The sequence below is a fragment of the Cetorhinus maximus genome, chromosome 24 (assembly GCF_964194155.1).
Source record: "Cetorhinus maximus chromosome 24, sCetMax3.hap1.1, whole genome shotgun sequence".
Classification (NCBI taxonomy): Eukaryota; Metazoa; Chordata; class Chondrichthyes; order Lamniformes; family Cetorhinidae; genus Cetorhinus; species Cetorhinus maximus.
This window is the reverse complement of record NC_135902.1, coordinates 45,333,063-45,356,011: the sequence shown is the minus strand read 5'-3', so window position 1 is coordinate 45,356,011 and position 22,949 is coordinate 45,333,063. Positions and strand designations below refer to the sequence as shown.

The 22,949-nt window shown below is 44.3% G+C and overlaps 1 long non-coding RNA gene across 1 annotated transcript; it reads right to left on the bottom strand.

Moving 5' to 3' along the window:
* Nucleotides 1-8,248: 8,248 nt before the first annotated feature.
* LOC144699579 (uncharacterized) lies at nucleotides 8,249-16,633 on the bottom strand. The gene is made up of 3 exons (XR_013580566.1): nucleotides 14,909-16,633; nucleotides 8,803-9,087; nucleotides 8,249-8,635 (listed from the first exon to the last, which is right to left on the bottom strand). It is a non-coding gene; the product is annotated as an uncharacterized LOC144699579 (long non-coding RNA).
* Between the last annotated feature and the right edge of the window lie 6,316 nt (nucleotides 16,634-22,949).

Genomic DNA, 22,949 nt, shown 5'->3' with positions numbered 1-22,949 from the left:
GCTGATTGGGACACTCCACAAAGAGCCCTCCACTGACCCCTGGAAAGAGCCGGAGGCATAGAAGTTGAGGGCCACTGTGATCTTCAGAGCCACTGGCACGGGGTGTCCACCCACACAGTCAGAGCTCATCTCAGGCCCAATCATATGACAAATGGAGGTCACAGTCTCCCTTGAGAGGTGGAGCCTCCTTCAGCATTGCACCTCAGACATGTTGAGGTAGCTGCATCGCTGCCTGTAAACCCTGGCAGCAGGATAGTGACGTCTCCTGCGGCCCTTTCCTCCTTGGACTACCTGCTGGCCCTGCGCCCCTTGTGCCTGCACCTCTCCTCCCACAGGCTGCTCCTTTGGAAGCTGCATTGGTACACGTGGCTTCATCTCCCTTCTGCCCCTCTCTTCCTCCTCAGAGGAGATGCCTCCAGCGGAGACTGCAATCCTCATTGCCAGGGTTACAGAAGGCTGTCTGATACCTGGAAGGGTGCACACAGTCAAAATCCTCCGGGGGCCTTGGAGACACCAACAAGCCCTGAAATGAAGCCTAGAGATGCTAAGAATGAAGCCCAGAGCTGAGATGAATCTGTCAAGTTCAAATAAGCAACCAGCAGCAAACTATCTCCTAAAGCTCCTCACTACTCACAATGGCAACGCTGCTGACCCTTTCTATCCCACCCTTCAATCAGGTTTTGCAAAATGTGGGCTGCCTGCCCACCTGTTTTGCCCGTGTGATGAGCATAAAACTGCACGGGCAATGTAAAATATGAATCAATTGGGTTTCAAGTGGCCTTAAGTGGTCTTTTAATTGATGGCAGGCGCAGCTCCGACACGCCGACCTGAAGATTGCATGCGGGGTGATGGCGGGACGCTCGCCCGACGTCTTCTCGCGCTATTTTACGCCCGATCGGATTGGGCGCGCACATGCCCACGAGCTGTAAAGCTCTGCCCTATGTATCTAACATTCACCACAGCTACAGGTGTCATATTCAGCAGTAAACTTGACTATAATTAAAGAACATTTGCATGGACAAAATGAGCTGATGCAGAGTTCGTATATTCATTTTTGAAATGTGGGCATGACGTCTCAAGGTCAGAATTTCTTACCCATGAGCAGAGTGCTGGGATCTGAATCAGCTCACAATCCTTCTCATGATGGATCACCAATCTCAGGCAGTCGCTCAGCTGGGAGAACGAAGAACAGCCTGGTGGATTTGTGCTTCTGAAATCTCTTCATAGTGTAATGGCTCTTCCGGCCTCATGCAGGAAGGTATATTTGTCCCCAATAAACTTATGAGAAATATATGTCTCGTACTTCATGCACTTTCTACCTGGTTGTTACATGCGCCTCTAGGTTTTTGTTGTTCCCAGGGCATAAGAACATAAGGAATAGGTACAGGAGTAGACCATTCGGCCCTTCGAGCCTGCTCCGCCATCCAATAAGATCATGGCTGATCTTCTTGTGTTTCGATTTCCACATTCCCATCTAACCCCGACAACCTTTGATTCCCTTGCCTGACAAGAATCTATTTACTTCTGCCTTAAAAATATTCAGTGACCCCTCCTCCACCACCTTCTGAGGCAGCGAATTCCAAAGTTGCACAATCCTCTGGGAGAAAAAATTTCTCCTCGTCTCTGTCCTAAAAGGGCAACCCCTAATTTTAAAACAGTGCCCCCTAGCTCTGGACTCACCCACAAGAGGAAACATCCTCCCGACGTCCACCTTATCAAGGCTGTTCAGGATCTTGTACACTTCAGTCAAGTCACCCCTCACTCTTCTAAACTCCAATGGAAACATACCCAGTATGTCCAACCTTTCCTCATAAGACAGCCAACTCATTCCAGCTATCAATCTAGTAAACCTCCCCTGACAGCCTCCAACGCATTTACATCCTTCCTTAAATAAGGCCAAAGCTGCACGCAGTGTCCGAGGTGCGATCTCACCAATGCCCTGTATAACTGCAGCGCTCAAGGCAATCGGGAAGCATGATGAAGTTAAAAAATGATCATGTGTCTTTGAACAGGCTACCTTACCATACGCCTTCCACACAATATTTGTCTGCTTTAGTTGAAAATGCACATGAAATTTGCAACTTGAATCCCAGGCTCCTGATGAAAGGCAAGCCTACTTGGGAGAAAATTCTGCAGGAATTTCTAACAGTAATTGTTTTCTTTTCTAGAATGACAAAAGGGACAATGGTGGTCGTGCCGTCAGACAGCATCTAGATATACAAAGATAAAAGCAAAATACTGCGGATGCTGGAAATCTGGAACAAAAACAAAAATACCTGGAAAAACTCAGCAGGTCTGACAGCATCTGCGGAGAGGAACACAGTTAACATTTTGAGTCCGTATGACTCTTCATCAGAACTAAGAAATATAGAAATGTGGTGAAATATAAGCTGGTTGAGGGTGTTGGGACAGGTAGAACTGGATAGAGGGCCAGTGATAGGTGGAGGCAAAGAAGAGATTGCCAAAACAAAAACAAAAATAAAAATACCTGGAAAGACTCAGCAGGTCTGACAGCATCTGCGGAGAGGAACACAGTTAGCGTTTCGGGACTCGAAACGTCAACTGTGTTCCTCTCCGCAGATGCTGTCAGACCTGCTAAGTTTTTCCAGGTATTTTTATTTTTGTTTTAGATTTCCAGTATCCGCAGTTTTTTGCTTTTATCTTGGACCTTTATGAACTCAGCAATAAGTTCAAATGGCCCTCCTGAGATTGGGTTTCCTGCTGAGTGAATCATGCCCCACCCCCATTCCCCTGAGATGAGATACAAAGAACATATGAATGCCTTCTATATAGCCATTGTCCCAGTAGACTTTCTGTCTCTGCTTGAAAGGTAGCTTTATTGAAATGTAAATGGTAAGAGCCAGTTACAAGTTTCAGTACATCTTTGAAGTGATTCTTGACATCAGGGAGGTCTGGGTCATGCTTGCAGACAGACCGAAGGTGTTCCGCAAAGCGACATTAAGATTACATTAGATGACATTAAGGGTAGAAAGCAGATATACAAATCTCTCTGCATTCTCCAGCATTTCAGTACTCTGGCTATAACTATTCATATTTCAGCTGTAGAAGTATTTTGGCTTCTTGAGTCAGAAATTCCTTCTTTTTCTCATTATTTACGTAATTATAAAATTCCTTTTCCTTTACTTCTGAACAAAAGCAGGAGCTGCTCACACCAAAATTAGTCAGAGCCGTACAGATGCATTTCTTCATGGACCTTTTCAGAGCAATTTTGGCAGAGATCGGGAATGTTGCATAAAATAAAGTTCAGTCAGCACTTCAATAGAATTCCCATATCTGGGGAAGCACTTCTCATTTTTCTTACATTCTTGGGCATGTTATGTAAAAAAAAACTTGTTAACAGAATAGTAATCCTTCCCTCATCTCTAATCCCCAAATCTTTTAGGACATGGGCTTTCTCGCCTTTCTTTGTTCATTAGTATGACGTTGGCACTGTTCTTGTGAACATACCACTCACTTTCCTCCTCAGTATCTAAATTTGCCATCCCACACATAGTTCCTCTTTCCCAAATCCCCATTGTGTTGAAATCAAAGGGCATATTCCTTGATCAGGTGCTCTTGGCAAGGAAGAACTTTGGTCAGGGGATCATGTATCCACTGAGGTAGGCCTTTAGACTTTAAAACCCAAATTTGACATTGCTTAATATCTATTTTTTGACTTACCACATATTTTTAAAAACCCTTTTCAAACATGGTAGCACCTGGCATTTCAACCTTGCCCTTCATCTTGGTTTTCTCAATTAAATAAAAATCAGGTGGCTTGCCCACATAGGGGATGATAGATTTGCCTTGTAATCTCAGCAGTGGGTTTCCTGTGTTAGCTAATTGGCCTTGCAAAGAGTGATTAATGCATCAAAAATATAAATATAGCTAAATTTTCTGCGTATTAGATCAATTCAGCATTCTACATTATGATGACCTTGTGCAAGTGTCTGGCTACAGTAGAGTTCTCACAATGTTCTTTTCTGCAATATGATTTCTATTACAACAACAGCAAAAATCTTCAATTTCTATAGTGCCTTAAAGAACAAAGAAAAGTACAGCACAGGAACAGGCCCTTCAGCCCTCCAAGCCTGCGCCAATCATATTGCCTGTCAGCTAAAACATTTTGCACTTCCGGGGTCCGTATCCCTCTATTCCCATCCTATTCATGTATTTGTCAAGCTGCCTCTTAAACACCACTATTGTACCTGCTTCCACCACCTCCTCTGGCAGCGAATTCCAGACACTCACTACCCTCTGCGTAAAAAACTTGCCCCACACATCTCCTCTAAAGTTTTCTCCTCTCACCTTAAATCTATGTCCCCTAGTAATTGACTCTTCCACCCTGGGAAAAAGCTTCTGACTATCTACTCTGTCCATGCCACTCATAATTTTGTAAACTTCTATCAAGTCGCCTCTCAATCTCCGTCGCTCTAGTGAGAACAATCCGAGTTTCTCCAACCTCTCCTCATAGCTAATAACCTCCAGACCAGACCAATTCTGTATCCATCTTGTCAGCTCACCTCTGATCCCATGCGACTTTACCTTCTGTACCAGTCTTCCATGAGGGACCTTGTCAAAGGCCTTACTGAAATCCATATAGATAACATCCACTGCCCTTCCATCGTCGATCATCTTTGTCACTTCCTCGAAAAACTCGATCAAGTTAGTGAGACACGACCTCCCATTCACAAAACCATGCTGCCTCTCACTAATACACCCATTTGCTTCCAAATGGTAGTAAATCCTGTCACGAAGAATCTTCTCCAATAATTTCCCTACCACTGATATAAGGCTCACCGGCCTGTAATTTCCTGGATCTTAAATAATGGAACAACATTGGCCATTCTCCAGTCCTCTGGGACCTCACCCATAGCCAGTGAGGATGCAAAGATTTCTGTCAAGGCCCCAGAAATCTCCTCCCTTGCCTCCCTCAGTACTCTGGGGTAGATCCCATCTGGCCCTGGGGACTTATCCACCTTAATATTCTTCAAGACGCCTAACACCTCTTTTTTGATCTCAACATGATCCAGGCTATCTACACACTCTTCCCTAGACAAATCAACCGCTAAGTCCTTCTCTTTGGTGAATACTGATGAGAAGTACTCATTTAGTATCTCTCCCATTTCTTCTGGCTCCACACACAGATTCCTACCTCTGTCACTGAGTGGGCTACCCTTTCCCTGGCTACCCTCTTGCTTTTTATATATGTATAGAAGGCCTTGGGATTTTCCTTAATCCTGGTTGCCAATGACTTTGCATGACCCCTTTTAGCCCTCCTGAATCCTTGCTTAAGCTTCTTCCTACTTTCTTTATATTCTCCACGGGCTTCATCTGTTTCCAGCCTTCTAGCCCTTACGAATGCTTCCCTTTTCTTTTTGACTAATCTCACAATATTAATGTAGTAAAATGTCCCAAAGTGCTTCACAGGAGTGTTAGCAAACAAAATTTGGGTTCTGCCAGGGCCACTTAGCTCCTGACCTTATTACAACTTAGTCCAAACATGGACAGAACAGCTGAATCCAAGAGGTGAAGTTAGAGTGTCTACCCTAAACATCAAGGCAGCATTTGACCAAGCACGGCATCAAGGAGACCTAGCAAAATTGGAGTCAATGGGGATCGGGGGTGGGGGGAAACTCTCCGCTGGTTGGAGTCATACCTAGCACAAAGGAAGATGGTTGTGGTTGTTGGAGGTCAATCTCTCAGTCCTGGGACATCGCTGCAGGAGTTCCTCAGGGTAATGTCAGAGGACCAACCATCTTCAGCTGCTTCATCAATGACCTTCCCTCCATCATAAGGTCAGAAGTGGGGATGTTTTTTGATGATTGCACAATGTTCAGCACCATTCGCGACTCCTCAGATACTAAAGCAGTCGGTGCCCATATGCAGCAAGATTCAGGGCTGATAAGTGGCAAGTAACATTCATGTCGCACAAGTGCCAGGCATTGACCACCTCCAACAAGAGAGAATCCAACCATCTCCCCTTGATATTCAATATATTACAAGCACTGGATCCCCCACTATCAACATCCTGGGGGTTACCATTGATCAGAAACTGAACTGGAGCAGCCATATAAACACTGTGGCTATAAGAGTTGATCAAAGAATGGCAATTCTGCGGAGAATCACTCAGTTCCTGACTCCCCAAAGCCTATCCACTATCAACAAGGCACAAGTTAGGAGTGCGATGGAATAGTCTCCACTTGCCTGGATAAGCGCAGCTCTAACAACACTGAATAACATATCATCCAGGCCAAAGCAGCCCGCTTGATTGGCACCCCATCCACCACCTTCAGTATCCACTCCTCCGCCACCGACACACAGTGGCAGCAGCGTGTACAATCTACAAGATGCACTGCAGAAACTCACCAAAGCTCCTTCAGTAGCACCTTCTAAACCTGTGACCTCTGCCACCCAGGAGGACAAGAAAGAACAGCAGATGCATGGGAACACCACCACGCCCATGTTCCCCTCCAAGCCACTCACCATCCTGACTTGGAAATATATCGCCGTTCCTTCACTGTCACTGGGTCAGAATCCTGGAACCCCCTCCCTAACAGCACTGTGGGTGTACCTACACAATATGGACTGCAGGGGCTCAAGAAAGCAGCTCACCACCACCTTCTCAAGGGCAATTAGGGATGGGCAACAAAAGTGCTGGCTTAGCCAGCGAAGCTCACGTCCAGTGAAAGAATATAAAAAAGCATTGACACTGAGCCACATAAAGAGCTATTAGGATAGGTGGCCATAAAACTTGGTCTTGATTTTAAGGAGCATGTTAAAGGAAGAGAGTCAGAGAGCCAGAGAGGTTTTCTTTCCATCTCTATGTAGGGTTTTTATTGTCCAAGTGTTGTTAATCTCACCATGGGGCAAGACGAGGAGGATGCTACCAAGAACTACCTTGGCCTTTATAGGGATTGAACCTGCACTGTTGGCATTTTCCTGCACCACGCTCTAGCCATCTGATAAACTGAACTAACCCTTCCCCTCACAGAGGGCTTCAGGGAGGAAATTCCTAAAATCTAGGCGACTGAAGGCACAGCCTCCATTGATGGACTGCTGAACATCAGAGATGCACAAGAGGCTAGGGTTGAAAGAGTGCGGAGATCTCCGACTGATCCAGGGCTGGAGGATGTTACAGAGATGGGAAGTGGTGAGGTCACTGAGTAATTTGAAAACAAGGATGATAATTTTAAAACTGAGGCATTGCTGAACCTGGAGCTAAAGTGGGTCAGCAAGCACAGGGTTGTATAGGGGAGAGGACTAGGGTCATGAAGACTCGAAACGTTAACTGATTTCTTCTCCACCGATGCTGCCAGACCTGCTGAGTTTTTCCAGGTAATTCTGTTTTTGTACAGGGTTGTATAGGCTTGGTGAAAGTTAGGATACCGGTAGCAGACTTCTGGGTGTTTTCACGGAAAATATGTTACACACTGTCGTTGGGTCAAAGTCCTGAACTCCCTTCCTAACAGCATTGTGGGTGTACCTACACTGCATGGCACTGCAGCAGTTCAAGAAGGTAGCTCACCACCTTCTCAAGGGCAATTACAGATGGGCAACAAATATTGGCCTAGCCAGCGATGCCCACATCCTATGAAAGAATTAAAATAAAAAGTACAGTGTGTGTAAGGGAAAGAAATGGTGATCAACTTCTCGTTATTCGAGCTCATTCCAGCTTTAAGTGAGTTCATTGTATAATGGTAATAGACTCCGCAAACACAGAGTCAATAATGATTGCACTCTTTCCCCCTCCCCCATTCTCATGGGTACAGGGCTGCCACTGATGAGGACCAATGCCAGAGGCATCCAGTGAAATTGAGAGGATTGTAAATTATTTTCAGTTAAATACTCTGGAATGTTTTGATTGAAGCATAGCAACTCCATACTCTCATTTTTATTTAGAGAATAGTAATGAATTTCCTGTCTTGTCATTGCCAAGCATGTGAAGGTGCTTGATGCTGTTATAACATTTTGAAATAATTTACAATAGGGTGGTTGTGGCCCCTTTCAAAACAGAGTTGAAGTGTTCTTCCTGCTGTGTATAGTGACACTGTAAAGGTAATCAAAAATAAGGTGCTTGTTCTCTTAAGGGTAAAATTTCTGCTGTGCTCATATGCTTCTTGTCATGGACAGGATTTATATGTTTCCTTTTAACTGCCCATGATCAGCATATTTGTATGTAAGAAGTTTGTGTTTGCTTAACCTTGGAGTGTGTGTCCCAATTAAATAATTCCAGCAAGACATTTTTGTGAGTTTAAAAAGAAAGAAGGTTTATTTATCATCACACACCTAAATTTAAATTAAAGTTTCACTCAGTTGTCTCACACACACTTTCACACACACAAAGACTTGATATAGGTGAAGGCAATATACAGTTACTGCTTACAAGAATCTCAGTCTCTTTCGTAATAGGCCTGTAGTTTCTTGGATAAAGCTGATGATTTAAAGTTGAAGTGAAGATCTTGTAATGTGAGGGATTCTCAGCAGGCTATGAGATTTCTTATAGTCAAATTTCCAGGAGGTTGATTCTCAGGTGATCTTTAATCAGAAAGGGTTGGGCAATTCTCTTAGGTGGGTCTTTCGCTTTCAAGGTATCGCTATTAATTAAAAACAAAATACTGCGGATGCTGGAAACCTGAAACAAAAACAAAAATTGATGGAAAAACTCAGCAGGTCCGACAGCATCTGTGAAGAGAAAGACAGAGTTAACATTTCGAGTCCGTGTGACTCTTTTCTCCACAGATGCTGTCAGACCTGCTGAGCTTTTCCAGCAATTTTTGTTTTAGTATTGCTATTAATTACCTTGCCTGCTTGCTGACTTGCAGCTAGTTTGTTGGAACTCTCTGTTGCAAGCAGCTTCTTGCTGGTTTTAAAAGCAGGGAACAAAAATGATTCCTTCAACATGTGACTTCCACAAGTTCAAAGTCCCTTTTCCAAACAAAAGGTGGTGTGTATGTTGATTCCAATCATTCTGTGTTGTTATTTGACACCTTGAGATTCACCCAGCCTAGTTTGGTTGATGGAAACCATTATAATGCAATGGAAGGTTGATAGGACCCATTCACACTCATCAATGTTCCATTTTGCCTAGGGTGAAACAGAGAGTCAGGTCAGCTGGAATTCAATAGTCCTATTGTGTTGATCCATCCTTAAACAAAGGGATGTGTGAATTCCCCAGATGGCTGTGAAAGTCCATATTTAATTAGGTATTCGCTTGATATTTAGGACTGTCTGAAACTCAAAATGCCAAAAGTCACATGATTTGTAGCAGCTATTCTCCTTATTATGCACATACAGCAATATTGCACACTCCCAGCCTGCAGCTGTCCATTCCTGGAGTATAGCAGCAGAATTTGTTACCTCATGGTAATCCCAACACATAGGCCAGAATTTTTCCGTCGGCGAGTTGGGGGCGGGGCCCGCTCGCTGACGCGAAAATGACACAGGATGATGTTGGGGGGAACCACCGACGTCATCCCGCCCCATTTAAATATTCAAGAAGGCGGGCGGACAGTGAGATCAGCTGTCCGCCCGCCAACATGTCAATGGCCAATTGATGCCATTGACAGCATAATTAAGACAATTAAAGGCCCTGCCCACCCAACCTGGCGGGCAGGCCAGGAGCCCCAGCGGGGAATAGAAAAAACATGAAACCTCATCCACTGGTGGGACAAGGTTTCATGTCTGTTTTAAAAAACTTTAACAAACTTTATGTGATATTTATTAACAGGTCCCATCTCGTGTGACATTGTCACATGAGGGGGACATGTTAATAATTTTTTTATTTTTCTATTTTTTAAATTTATAACACTTTCAGCGCTCCACCTGAGACAGCACTTAGTCTCAGGGAGATGTGCGCTCTTTTGCGAGCATGCGCGAAAGAGCGCACTTTGACAGATGGGGAAATCCCTCCCTTCCCGTTGGGCGGCACGCTGGGCAGGCCTTAATTGGCCCGCCCACTCAAAATGGCAGTGGGGCCCGTTTCGGCGGCAGTGATTGGCTGTCCGCCTGCCGCCGAGCCGGTGGGGCCCGCCCGCCCATCAAGGGCAAAATTCTGCCCATAGAGTTTAAACATTTGCCATTTGAATTTCAAACCATTACACTGTAGATGCCTTGCCAGATGTAACGTGGCTGATGTCCTCTGAGGTTGGAATCAACTTCCCAGTATGTCATTTTGCTTTTCTAATCTGTTATTGGGGATAAGTAGCTATCAATGAAAGTCATTTTCAGAGAAAAGCAAACCTGTATTCCCCAATCAAAAGATATTCATCCAGATTTAAAGGAACATTTCCATTCATATTAATAATGGATTCATCAAAATCCAGGCTGGAATTTCCCAGCCCCTCACGTCGGCAGGATCTTCCAGTCCCACCGATGTGAATGGAGATTTCAATGGCTCATTGATCCTACCGCAGAGGAACCTGCCGCTGGAGTCCTGGGAAATCCTGGCCTAGGTGTGGAGTAGGTAGCTTTAATGTTCTCCAGCTGAATAGAAGGTAAACCTGAGTGTAGAAGTCACTCCTTTCCTTTGACCATTCTCTTTCTCTCATTTTTGTGAAGCTTTTCAACTACCTATTGCTGTGCCTTATGCTCATCTGGCATTTAAATTAATGTCTCAGGATTTCTCCCTGTTAAGTGTTGCTGACAAGTAGAGACTGAACTCTTCCTTTATATGAGAGGAGTTGTCTATACCAGAACTGACCACACTGTTATTTAAGGAGCTGTGCTGAGTTTCATTTTAGTCTCTGTGTGTGGTGGCAAGTTATTGCCAATAGGAATTCCACATACTGCTTCCAGTAATTTGCACTTCTAACAGTAAATCAGTAACATAAATCATTGCCCTGCAATGTTCTGGCAGCATCTGTGGCAGAAATATGATACCCTCAGTGAGAAAACTGGGTGCATAGGAAATGCCTGGATTGCCACAGCTGACCTCAATGAACAAGGTAGAATCAAATTGGGCTGGGCTCTGGGGCTACCACTCACTGAATGTTGTCCACAGCTTTAGTCGGGAGCACATGTTTGTTATTGTCAGGTGAAGATGGAATCAGGCTCAGCTGAATTTCTAGCCCTTCATCCCCCTGCTGAAGAGCCCAAAATCAAACCCCAGCATGAGCCAGCTTTCGTCAAAATGATTTGGAAGAAAGTTGTAACGAAAAAGCATTTTAAATGAAAACATTTGCTCGAGCGTTTGATACCTTGCAGTTATAAAGTTCGAACGGATTAAGTGTGTATTTTCTACCTCCTTATTGCAGCAATTTTAATCATCGAATGAGATTCAAGTAATGCATCTTAGTAGCCAATCAGAAATGACCCACTAAGTCTATTTTAGAACAAAAACAGAATTACCTGGAAAAACTCAGCAGGTCTGGCAGCATCGGTGGAGAAGAAAAGAGTCGACGTTTCAGGTCCACACGACCCTTCAACAGAACTGAAGTATAGTTAGGAGAGGGGTGAAATATAAGCTGGTTTAAGGTGGGGGGGGCGGGGGGAGAGAAGTTGAGGGTGGGGTGGTTGTAGGGACGAGCAAGCAGTGATAGGAGCAGATAATCAAAAGATGTCACAGACAAAAGGATCAAAGAGGTGTTGAAGGTGGTGATATTATCTAAGAAAAGTGCTAATTAAGAATGGATGGCAGGACACTCAAGGTACAGCTCTAGTGGGGGTGGGGTGGAAAGATTGACAAGGTATTAGTTGTAGATTTAAAAATAATGGAAATAGGTGGGAAAAGAAAAATCTATATAAATTATTGAAAACAAAAAAAACAAAAAACAAAAGGGAGGGGGAGGAAATGGGGTGGGGATGGGGGGAGGGGGAGTTTAAGATCTAAAGTTGTTGAATTCAATATTCAGCCCGGAAGGCTGTAAAGTGCCTAGTCGGAAGGTGAGGTGCTGTTCCTCCAGTTTGCGTTGGGCTTCACTGGAACAATGCAGCAAGCCAAGGACAGACATGTGGGCAAGAGAGCAGGGTGGAGTGTTAAAATGGCAAGCGACAGGGAGGTTTGGGTCTTTCTTGCGGACAAACCGCAGGTGTTCTGCAAAGCGGTCGCCCAGTTTGCGTTTGGTCTCTCCAATGTAGAGGAGACCGCATTGGGAGCAACGAATGCAGTAGACTAAGTTAGGGGAAATGCAAGTGAAATGCTGCTTCACTTGAAAGGAGTGTTTGGGCCCTTGGACGGTGAGGAGAGAGGAAGTGAAGGGGCAGGTGTTGCATCTTCTGCGTGGGCATGGGGAGGTGCCATAGGTGGGGGTTGAGGAGTAGGGGGTGATGGAGGAGTGGACCAGGGTGTCCCGGAGGGAACGATCCCTACGGAATGCCGCCGGGGGGGGGTGAAGGGAAGATGTGTTTGGCGGTGGCATCATGCTGGAGTTGGCGGAAATGGCGGAGGATGATCCTTTGAATGCGGAGGCTGGTGGGGTGATAAGTGAGGACAAGGGGGACCCTATCATGTTTCTGGGAGAGAGGAGAAGGCGTGAGGGTGGATGCGCGGGAGATGGGCCGGACACGGTTGAGGGCCCTGTCAACGATCGTGGGTGGAAAACCTCGGTTAAGGAATAAGGAGGACATGTCAGAGGAACTGTTTTTGAAGGTAGCGTCATCAGAACAGATGCGACGGGGTGTGAGGAGCTGTAGTCGAGGTAGCTGTGGGAGTCGGTAGGCTTGTAATGGATATTGGTGGACAGTCTATCATCAGAAATTGAGACAGAGAAGTCAAGGAAGGGAAGAGAAGTGTCAGAGACGGACCATGTGAAAATGATGGAGGGGTGGAGATTGGAAGCAAAATTAATAAATTTTTCCAGATCCCGACAAGAGCATGAAGCAGCACCGAAGTAATCATCGATGTACCAGAGAAAGAGTTGTGGGAGGGGGCTGGAGTAGGACTGGAACAAGGAATGTTCCACATACCCCATAAAGAGACAGGCATAGCTGGGGCCCATGCGGGTACCCATAGCCACACCTTTTATTTGGAGGAAGTGAGAGGAGTTAAAGGAGAAATTGTTCAGTGTGAGAACAAGTTCAGCCAGACGGAGGAGAGTAGTGGTGGATGGGGATTGTTCGGGCCTCTGTTCAAGGAAGAAGCTAAGGGCCTTCAGACCATCCTGGTGGGGGATGGAGGTGTAGAGGGATTGGACATCCGTGGGGAAGAGGAAGCGGTTGGGGCCAGAGAACTGGAAATTGTTGATGTGACGTAAGGTGTCAGAGGAATCACGGATGTAGGTGGGAAGGGACTGGACAAGGGGAGAGAGAAGGGAGTCAAGATAACGAGAAATGTTGTTTTTAAGTCTATTTTAGAACCTGATTATTTTCCACTGGCTGTAGTTAAACCGTGGCAAATAACGATCTTATGGAGATATCTGAGATTGTTAAGTGTATAGAAAAGAAACCTAGAATGTTACTATCAAATTAAACTGTGATAGTAGAAAAAGAGTATCTTTAGATTGAGTGGTAGCACTCACCTTGAGTTAGAGGATGCACGTTTCAATCCAAAGTCTTGAATATATAATCTAGGCCAGCACTGAAGTGGAGTACTCAGGGAATGCTGCAATGTTACAGATGCCAGGCTGGATTTTAAAAGCGTTGGGATCAGAGGTAGGTGAACCAACAGTTTGGTGACTGGGCCGTTGTGCTGGTTTGGGACCATGATCCCGACCCCCAAGCCATTCTTCGACAGGCTGTGTCAGTATCGAAACGGTTACCCACCTATAAGCAGCGGGTGGGCAATTGAGGCCATAGCCCTGTTCCCACTCCAGCAGGAGTTTCCAGCCATCAATGCGGGCAAGTGACATTGACCTGGACCATAGCCTGACAACCATGTCGGACGATGATTGGGACAAAGTTGGGGGCCACAAGGGCTCTGAAGAAGTCATACGGACTCAAAACATTAACTCTGTCTTTCTCTCCACAGATGTTGTCAGACCTGCTGAGTTTTTCCAGCACTTTTTGTTCTTGTTTCAGATTTCCAGCATCTGCAGTATTTTGCCTTTATCAACCAGTTGGTTAGTTAGGCAAAGGGAAACCCAAGGTACAACTATGAATGCTGGAAATTTAAAATATAAACAGAAAATACTGCAAGGACATAGAAAAGGAAAAATGAATGAAGAAATTGAGAGGGAGGATAAAGAAGCAGCAAATACAAATTTCTATTAGCAATGCTGTGGGAATGCTCAGGAGCTGAGTGAATGAGTAAAATAGCCAGTGGGCAGTGTTTTGTAAAGATGAAAATGGTTGGATGAAATGCAAAGATCTCTTTACAATACAGACCACCTGACTGTAACATTTGGGATAATAGATTGGAAAACAGATTTCTTTTTTGAGTTGTTTTTACCATTTTCCCCCCCTCCTCAGCCCTCCCTTCCCCCACATCACACACCATTCTTCAGTCAGAAGGATGAAAACTGACCACCCGGGGCTTTCCTGACAGCACACTGTTGAGACCATGCACCAGGAGCCCTTCCTTTTCCACTAGTGCCTGACCTCAATCCAGAACCTCACCCTGTCAGTCTGGACAATAACAGGAAAGAAAAAAGACTTGCATTTGTATGGCGCCTTTCATGACCTCATGATGTCCCAAAGCACTTTACAGCCAAGGGAGTGCTTTTAAATGCAATCACTGTTCTAATGTAGGAAACCCAGCAGCCAATTTGCACACAGCAAGCTCCCACAATGTGATAATGCCCAGATAATCTGGTTTCCGTGACGTTAATTAAGGGATAAATATAGACCCTGATCATTTTTGAAATGGTGTTGTGGGATCTTTTACATCCACCTGGAAAGGCAGGCTTGGTTTAACATCTCACTCAGAAGGAGTCACCATGGAAAAGCTACGGATACAAACCCACATCCTCTGATTCTTCAGTCAACCGCCGTAAAATGCTAAAGGATTTACAGTCTTAACATGAAATATTACCTTGGCTTGTATATAAAAAAAGTTCCAACGATATCATCAAGTTAATCTCGATTAGAATTTCAGTAACAGTTTCACCCATCATTCTTGTATTATCTCTTTCTTCATTTACCTGGAATGAGAAATCTTTTTTCAACTGGAATTAATAATGAATTAAAACCTTTTCTTACTCCCAGAAATATTTGATTATTCAAGTTCCAATGACCCACCTGTAAGATGAAAAGAGGAACTGCCGTGTAGTTTATTTCACTTTTCACTGGAACTAGCGTGGGCGGTATGTAAATGAATACTAGTCAGTTATCACTCAGGATTTCCAGATATGTTGGAGATATACACACAAATTACTGGTTTATCATTATTATTGGTACAGTCAAACATTTAACCCTTTGAAACCTGATATCTGTCACGCCAGAGTATCAGAATTTCATGTCTATGTCGAAAATGATTCTACATTTATTGATAAAAATGATCATTATTCTTTGATTTACAGATCATAGAATCATACCGCCTAGAAGTAGGCCATTCAGCCCAACATGCCTGTGCCAGCTCTTTGAAAGAGTTCTCCAATGATTCCAACTTGCCCTTGCTCTTAATTTCTCCATCAATTCTCTCATCTTTTGCCTTACTGAGCTCCATTGCTTTATGGTTGCTATTTCCAAGTATTCAATACAACCTCTTTGGCTTTGTTGTTACTGTTAGTCTCAGCTGTATTGTGCACGAAGAGACATTGGGTGCTGCTCCACAGTATCTCATTATGAAACACATTGCTGCAGCGGTAGGAGCAGAACAGTAACCTCAGTGTGCAAGATGGCATGAGATAAGAGAGGAAGACAGATCAAATAGGGGAAATAGCGAGGTGCCACTCAGAAATACTGCACTATGAAACAATAAATGACTAACAAAAGATTACATAGAAACTGCTACACACAGGCAGCTCATTTGGTCCAATCAATTATTCTTCACATCAGCAGTATCCTAATCCCATGTGCCTGCCTTACTGCTTTCCTCCAATCATCTAGCAAATCTATTCTTAAATGTTGACCTGCTCTCTGCTTCAATGTTTAAATCCGACAGTGCATTCTACAGCCTCACAGCCTCAGTGTAAAAAAGGATTCTCATACATTGTCTAAAATCTCTTCAATTTAGTCTTACATCTCCATTCCTTCTTTCTGCAACCCCACCCCCACCAACCACTGGAAACAGTCTGTTACCAGGGGACAACATTGGGGCCATGCTATGCAAGCCAGAGGCCCCAGATCCCAAGTCAATCATTGGTCCCCTGAGCCAGAAACAGATCCACGGATATGTTTACTGATCTCGACTTTATTGATGAAACCGAAGCTTTGCACAAAGGCAAACAGCAACCTCCTGCCTGTAACAGATAATAATCATTGGTGAGGGAGGGGGAGAGAAGGTGGAGTAAAGCCATGCAGCAGCTTCCCCTTACAGAGGTATCTACAAAATCAGGCAAAACACAGTGAACCGATGATTCTGATGACAATTACTGAGGCCCCAGTTGAGTCTAAAGTTCTAGCAAATCATTTGTTAAAAAAAATGCAATAGAAAATGCACAAAAGAAGACTTGCATCTATATAGCGCCTTCCACAACCTCAGGATGTCCCAAAGTGCTTTACAGCCAATGGAGTATTTTGGAAGTGTAGTCACTGTTCTAATGTAGGAAACACAGCAGCTAATTAGTACACAAAATGTCTAGATCATCTATTAGTGATGATGGCTGACAGATAAATATTGGCCAAGACAATAAGAGGAGCTCCCCTACTCTCCTTCGAAATAGTGCCATGGGTCTTTTACACCCACCTGAGGGGGCAAAAATGTTTAATATCTCATCTGAATGACGGCACCTCCAATAGTGCAGCACTCCCTCAGTACTGCACTAGGGTGTCAGCTTAGATCAAGGTCCTGGAGTGTGACTTGAACTTGCAACTTCCTGACTCAGCGATGGGAGAGAAAAAAAAATTCATGACCACCGGAGGTGATTTTCTGGGTTTAAAGGAGAGTCCGGAATAAGTTGATCCAACTAAAACTGTTTTCTTATCACTACCTTCATTACCAGCTCCCTCACATGCAGTTGTCCCATGAATTTACCATTCAACCTTCAGACTACCCTAGTCTTCAATGTTCTCAATTCACTCCCACTGCCTCTTGCTCCTCTGCTGATCCACTGGACCAGCTGATGTGTATTGCCAACCCCTGAGACCACTATGCACCTTCACTGGACCCCAGGACCAACCTCTGCTGTTCAACTGTCCATTCCTCCTTGGCCTTAATTCTGCTACACAGGCAGAATTGCCATTGACCAACATCTCCAAGAGGTGCAAAATATATTTGGAGTTGGATACATTTAATTACCATTTTGCCTTCTTTATAAATGCTTTAATGACATGTAGCCCACATTCTAGTTGGACACAGGGAACCAGTCCTTTGATACAAGGATTAGAAGAGGTGTGGTTTCTGATTTTTGAATAAAGTACAGCAGTTTGAATTAACCATTTCCCGGCTGGAAATGAATCTCGCTGTTGATACTTCTCAAACAGAATACGTTCAGAGCAAATTTTGCTGGTACTTGATTTATCATTTCTCATGACATAATCATGTCATATTCGTTGCCAATTTTCCCTTTGGAACATCACCCTAGCCCTACTTAGTCCTACTTCCCTTTGATACCATAAGGTTACAGGTTAATGGAGATAAAGGGATATACTGTAATATATCAGTTTCCAATAACAGGAAATAGGGATGAAGAAATGCCATGGGCAGGATTTTCCTCTCGGCGTGTGGGCGCATGCCCGACACACGCAAGCGTGAAATAGCGCGCGATGACATTGGGCGAGTGTCCCGACATCATCGCGCACTCGCGCGATGTTTCTGTCGGCAGGCACGGCTGCCGTTAATGAAGAGGCCTATTAAGGCCATTAACCAACTAATTAACCTGTATTTTTTCGCTGCCCGTCCAACGTTACGGTTGGCGGGCGGGTGAATTGGCCAGACAGCCTTTGGATTTTTGGGGAAACCTCATCCCGTCCCTCATTAAATGTTAAATAAAAGTTTGGAGGCCGGACCTTTCAAATCCACATGTTAAGGTGAGTGAGTCCGCTGTGTGGTCATTTTTTTCCGGAATTTTAAAAACTTTATTCATTGGTTTAAAACACATCAGCTCCCTGAGGCAGCTCTCTGCTTTCAGGGAGCTTTCATTGTGTCCTCTCCCGTGCCTGCGCTGATAAGCGCTCACCCTCCTCCCCCCTCCCCCCCTCCCCCCCACCTCCCCCACCCCCACCCCGGCAGCACTGAGCTTCTCGGCACGCCTTTCACATTGGCTGTCCGTTAATTGGCCAGCCAGCGTGAAATTTTGGTCGGGGGGCTGATCCCGGGCGGTGGGTCATTCCCCGGCCACTCCCAGGCCCGCCCGCAGCACCCACCCGAAAATCCTGCCCCATAATTCAGGCTAAGAGGTTAACCAACAATTCTGTAAATTCAAAATAAAAGTAATGTTACAACATATAATTGTATCGGAATAATTATCAAATTGTGAAATAGCACCTGAGTTCGCTCACATTCTGAAAATTTTGAGGAAAATTCATTTTGCTATTCTTGTTTCGAGAAACCGTCTTGCATCTTCATATCAAATACTTACGAAAGCTAGTTATATTTCTGTCAGGACATTTATTAGAATTTACATTTAGAGGTGTAATATTGAGAAAGCCTGAGTATGCATTAGATGACGTTGGAAGTGGAACTTTTGATCGTTCCCATCCTATTTTGCAATAGATTTATCTGCCCTACGTCAAGTTAAGTCACTTTGCACAGTTGAGTCAGCAGAGTCAAAGAGAGATGACAGGGAAAGGGGAGGTAACCAAATTGCCTGCAGTAATTGGCCAGAGGTATAAGTTGATATATTAATCAGGGCCAAATGAAAATAATGATTACCTGCTCTGGAATTGCAATAAAACTCTGTGCGGGGAATAGAATTATCTGGATTACCTCCTTGCTCTTATAATAATCCTTTGATCATAAACTTACTGGGCGTGCCAGGGAAACAGCTGAACCCACAAATGTAGCTGACCTGACAACAAGTTGCATTTATATAGCACCTTTAAAAAAGTGAACTCTCCTGAGGTGCTTTACAAGAGCATTATCAGACAAAATTGGAAATAGAGCCACATAAGGAGACATTAGGTCAGCTTGGTCGAAGTGGTAAGTTTTATAATTGTTGAAAGGAGGAGAAAAAGGCAGAGAGAATTAGGGAGGGAATTTGAGCTTAGGGCCTAACTGGCTGAAAACACAGCAACCAATGGGAAAGCAAAGGAGATCGGGGAAGCACAAGAGACTAGAAAACAAGAATGCAGTGAACTCAGAGGGTTATAGTGCAGGAGGAGGTTACAGGGATAGGGAGGGGAGGCAAAGAAGTAATTTGACCACATGGACAAGAGACATTTGAGAGCTGAAAATAGAGAATTATCTGGTTTGTGGCATGTTTTTCCCTTCCTTCTGTTGAAGGGTCATGAGGACTTGAAAGGTCAACTGTGCTCTTCTCCACCGATGCTGCCAGACCGGCTGAGTTTTTCCAGGTATTTCTGTTTCTGTTTCAATTAGGATCAATACTGACCTCTTTGTTAACTGAAAGTTTTGGCAGACATGTATTCTGGGAAGTAAATGCCACACTTGAACGAAGTATACACTTGTGAACATAGTATTACAGATTGCTACACATTTTCTAATCTGCAGACTATTGTAACCAACACTTTTAAAGTATATGTGAGAATAAGAAAAGTATAGACAGAGAAATTAATTTCCAACTGAGAAATGGTTAATTCAAACTGCTGTACTTTATTCAAAAATCCGAACTACACCTCTTTTAATCCTTATATCAATGGACTGGTTCCCTGTGTCCAACTAGAATGTGGGCTACACGTCATTAGAACACTTATAAAGAAGGCAAAATGGTAATTAAATGTATTTAACTCCAAATATATTGTGCACCTCTTGGAGATGTTGGTCAGTGACACTTCCGCCTGTGTAGTAGAATTAAGGCCAGTTGAACAGCAGAGGTTGGTCCTGGGGTCCAGTGGAGGTGCATAGTGGTCTCAGGGGTTGGCATTACACATCAGTGGATCCATTGGGCCAGCAGAGGAGCAAGAGGCAGTGGGAGTGAATTGAGGACAGTGAAGACTAGGTAGTCTGAAGGTTGAATGGTAAATTCATGGGATAACTGCATGTGAGGGAGGTGGTTCAAAACCTAGCTGAGGAACACTCAAAACCAGGAGCTGCAGGAGCTGGTCCATCTTAATCTAGGGAAAGGTGATGGAGGAGTTCTGATGGAAAGTGGAACAGCATAGTAGCAATGGGAAATGAATGGACAACTGAAAAGCAGGGATCATTCAGCAACTTGGAGCAGAATCTATAGCAAGACGGAACCAGCAGAAAATGATCAGAGCTAGCCCAGGAACAGACTCCGTAGGAGCACGACAGGCAATGGAAAGAGGCAGCCCAGCAGAGAATTCAGTGTCAGCAGAAAGCGTCACCAATTGTTGATTTCATACTAAAATCCGGAAACAAGCAAAGAAATCGGATTTGAACCAGGTGAGAATTAAATCTATCTAGGATCCAACATGAGCAGAATAAAGCTGAGAAGCTATGGAGTAGAGTGCAGCAGAAACAGGAACAAGATAGGCACCAAAGGCTGGAACAGTTTATCTTAAATTTGAACCAGGAAGAGTAGAGTCATGGCTGTGGAGACATACAGTGTAATTTAGCAAAGTCCTGACAGGAATTGTAAGCAAGTCCGCAGCTGTCATTAAGGAAAAAGCAAAGAAAATATGGGGTCAAAGGCAATGTGCTTTCAAATTAAGAAACCTAAACTGTAATTCAGAGGATAAAAGCAAAATACTGTAGATGCTGGAAATCTGAATTAAAACCAGAAAATGCTGGAAAAACTCATCAGGTCTGGCAGCGTCTGTGGAAAGGGAAACAGAGTTAACGTTTCGAGTCCATATAACTCTTCTTCAGACTTGAAACGTTAACCCTGGTTCTCCTTCCACAGATGCCGCCAGACCTGCTAAATTTTTCCAACACTTTCTGACTTTTTTTGTGTGACTCAGAGGAGTTTGACCAATCGGATAGCTCTTTCAAACAGCCAGCACAGATGCAAAGGGCCACATGGCCTCCTTCTGTGTGGTATCATTCTATGATTTTGTCATACTTCACTGGTGAACATTTACATTTTGTGACACCATGATTGATGTAATAGGAAACCACAGGACTCATCACAATGCATGACACAGTGTTAGTCTGACTCTGGGAAGTTCAGGCTTCTATGAGGATTATTACCAGTTCTCACCTATTGTCACGTTTTTCACACATAACTTCCTTGCAAAAGTAAACTTTACTAAACAGGTTATTGTCATATCAGTTGTTTCCAGACAATTAAAGTTCCCTATGGCAGCATAGTCACTTCTTGCCAAAGCTGCAGTTCTTCCAAGAAGTCACTTGTAGTCTTTTTACTAAATAATGGTTTATATTAAAAATAGTACTGAAATTAAACCCTATGTTATTGTCATTTCACACTTATTGCTGTAATTTGCCTGAGAAACTGAGTAAAAAGTACATGAAGTTACATGGTACTGGAGTTTAAAGTAAGAACGCACATTTATATAGTAACTTTCATGACCTCAGCATTCTACAAAATGCTTTACAGCCATTCAGACATGTTCACTTTGCTGTTTGTGGAATTTTGTGGAATCTGCTGCATTTCTTTACATTAGCAATGAGAAAAATGACCAAATAATCTGTCCTTGTGGTATTGGTTTAGGGATAGATGTTGCTCAGAATAGCAGACCACCTCCCATGCTCTTTGATTAGTGTCATGGGATATTTTACATGCACCTGAGACACAGCCTTAGTTTAATGTGTCATTTGAAAGTTGGCACCTCCAATAATTCAGCACTCCTTTCAGCACTGCACTGCCTGTGCTCAAGTCTCTGGAGTGGGGCCCAAACACACATTCTTTTGTCTCAGGGGTGAGAGTGTTGCCACTAAACTTTGGCTGACACCACAAGCTCTTAATGAACTAAACTTCTTGTTCCTGGCACAGTGATAATGAGACTTTCTGAAAATGCATGCCAGTCACTAACACAAGATGCAGATTTCCCTGTATATTACCAAGTTTTTTCATTAACGTATTCATGCTGTGCTCCCTGTGTGAATCGGGCATTGTGAAGGGGTTGACTGAGAGTATGCGACAAGTGCTGTACCCCACCAGGGGTCGCAACTTGTCGGAAAATTTATTAATGACTTTGATGAAGGAATGGAGTGTTGTATATCCAGGTTTCCAGGTGATATTATGTTAGGAGATCATGTAGGTGGGAGCAGGAAGTTGCAAAGAGACATAGGCCAGAATTTTTTGGCGCGTTGGCATCGGGCATCATGGCGGGCGGGCGGGGGGGGGAGGCAATATGCTGAGAAGGCCAAAAATCTGTTCCATGCCATCATAAAACCAGTCTGCGATCCTCCGCTCCACCTGCCAGTGACAGGCCGTGTTTCCCACCACCACACATTGGGAATGTCATTTTAATACATTTGCATATCATTATAAACCCTGCTCGCCGGAATCGTCTCCCCCAACACTGGATCATCTGGGCACATTGGAGCGATTGCACAGCAACATGTTTCACAACTGAACATAAGCGATGAAGCTGCACTTCACTCGGGACTTTGAGGTTTGTTTGCCTACCTTGCTTCGGACAGCACTCATGGTCATCAGCGCTAGGCTTCGCAGGCGGCACCACATCACTTTTAGGGGGTCTCACAGGCAGGTCTCTACCTACCAGACCAGCCATATGACTTTTCAATGGCTGCAGGGCTAGAGCTTGCTTGGGGAAGGGGGAGAAATGGCCTCAGGCAAGGGAAGAGGCTGCAGGGAGAGGACTGTATTGGGAAGGAGGGTATCCCACGGTGTGCGTGAGGACACAAGTTGATTTGTGCAAGTGGCCTCAAGATGGTGGAGGCTGAGGAGGCAGCCTCCAGAGGA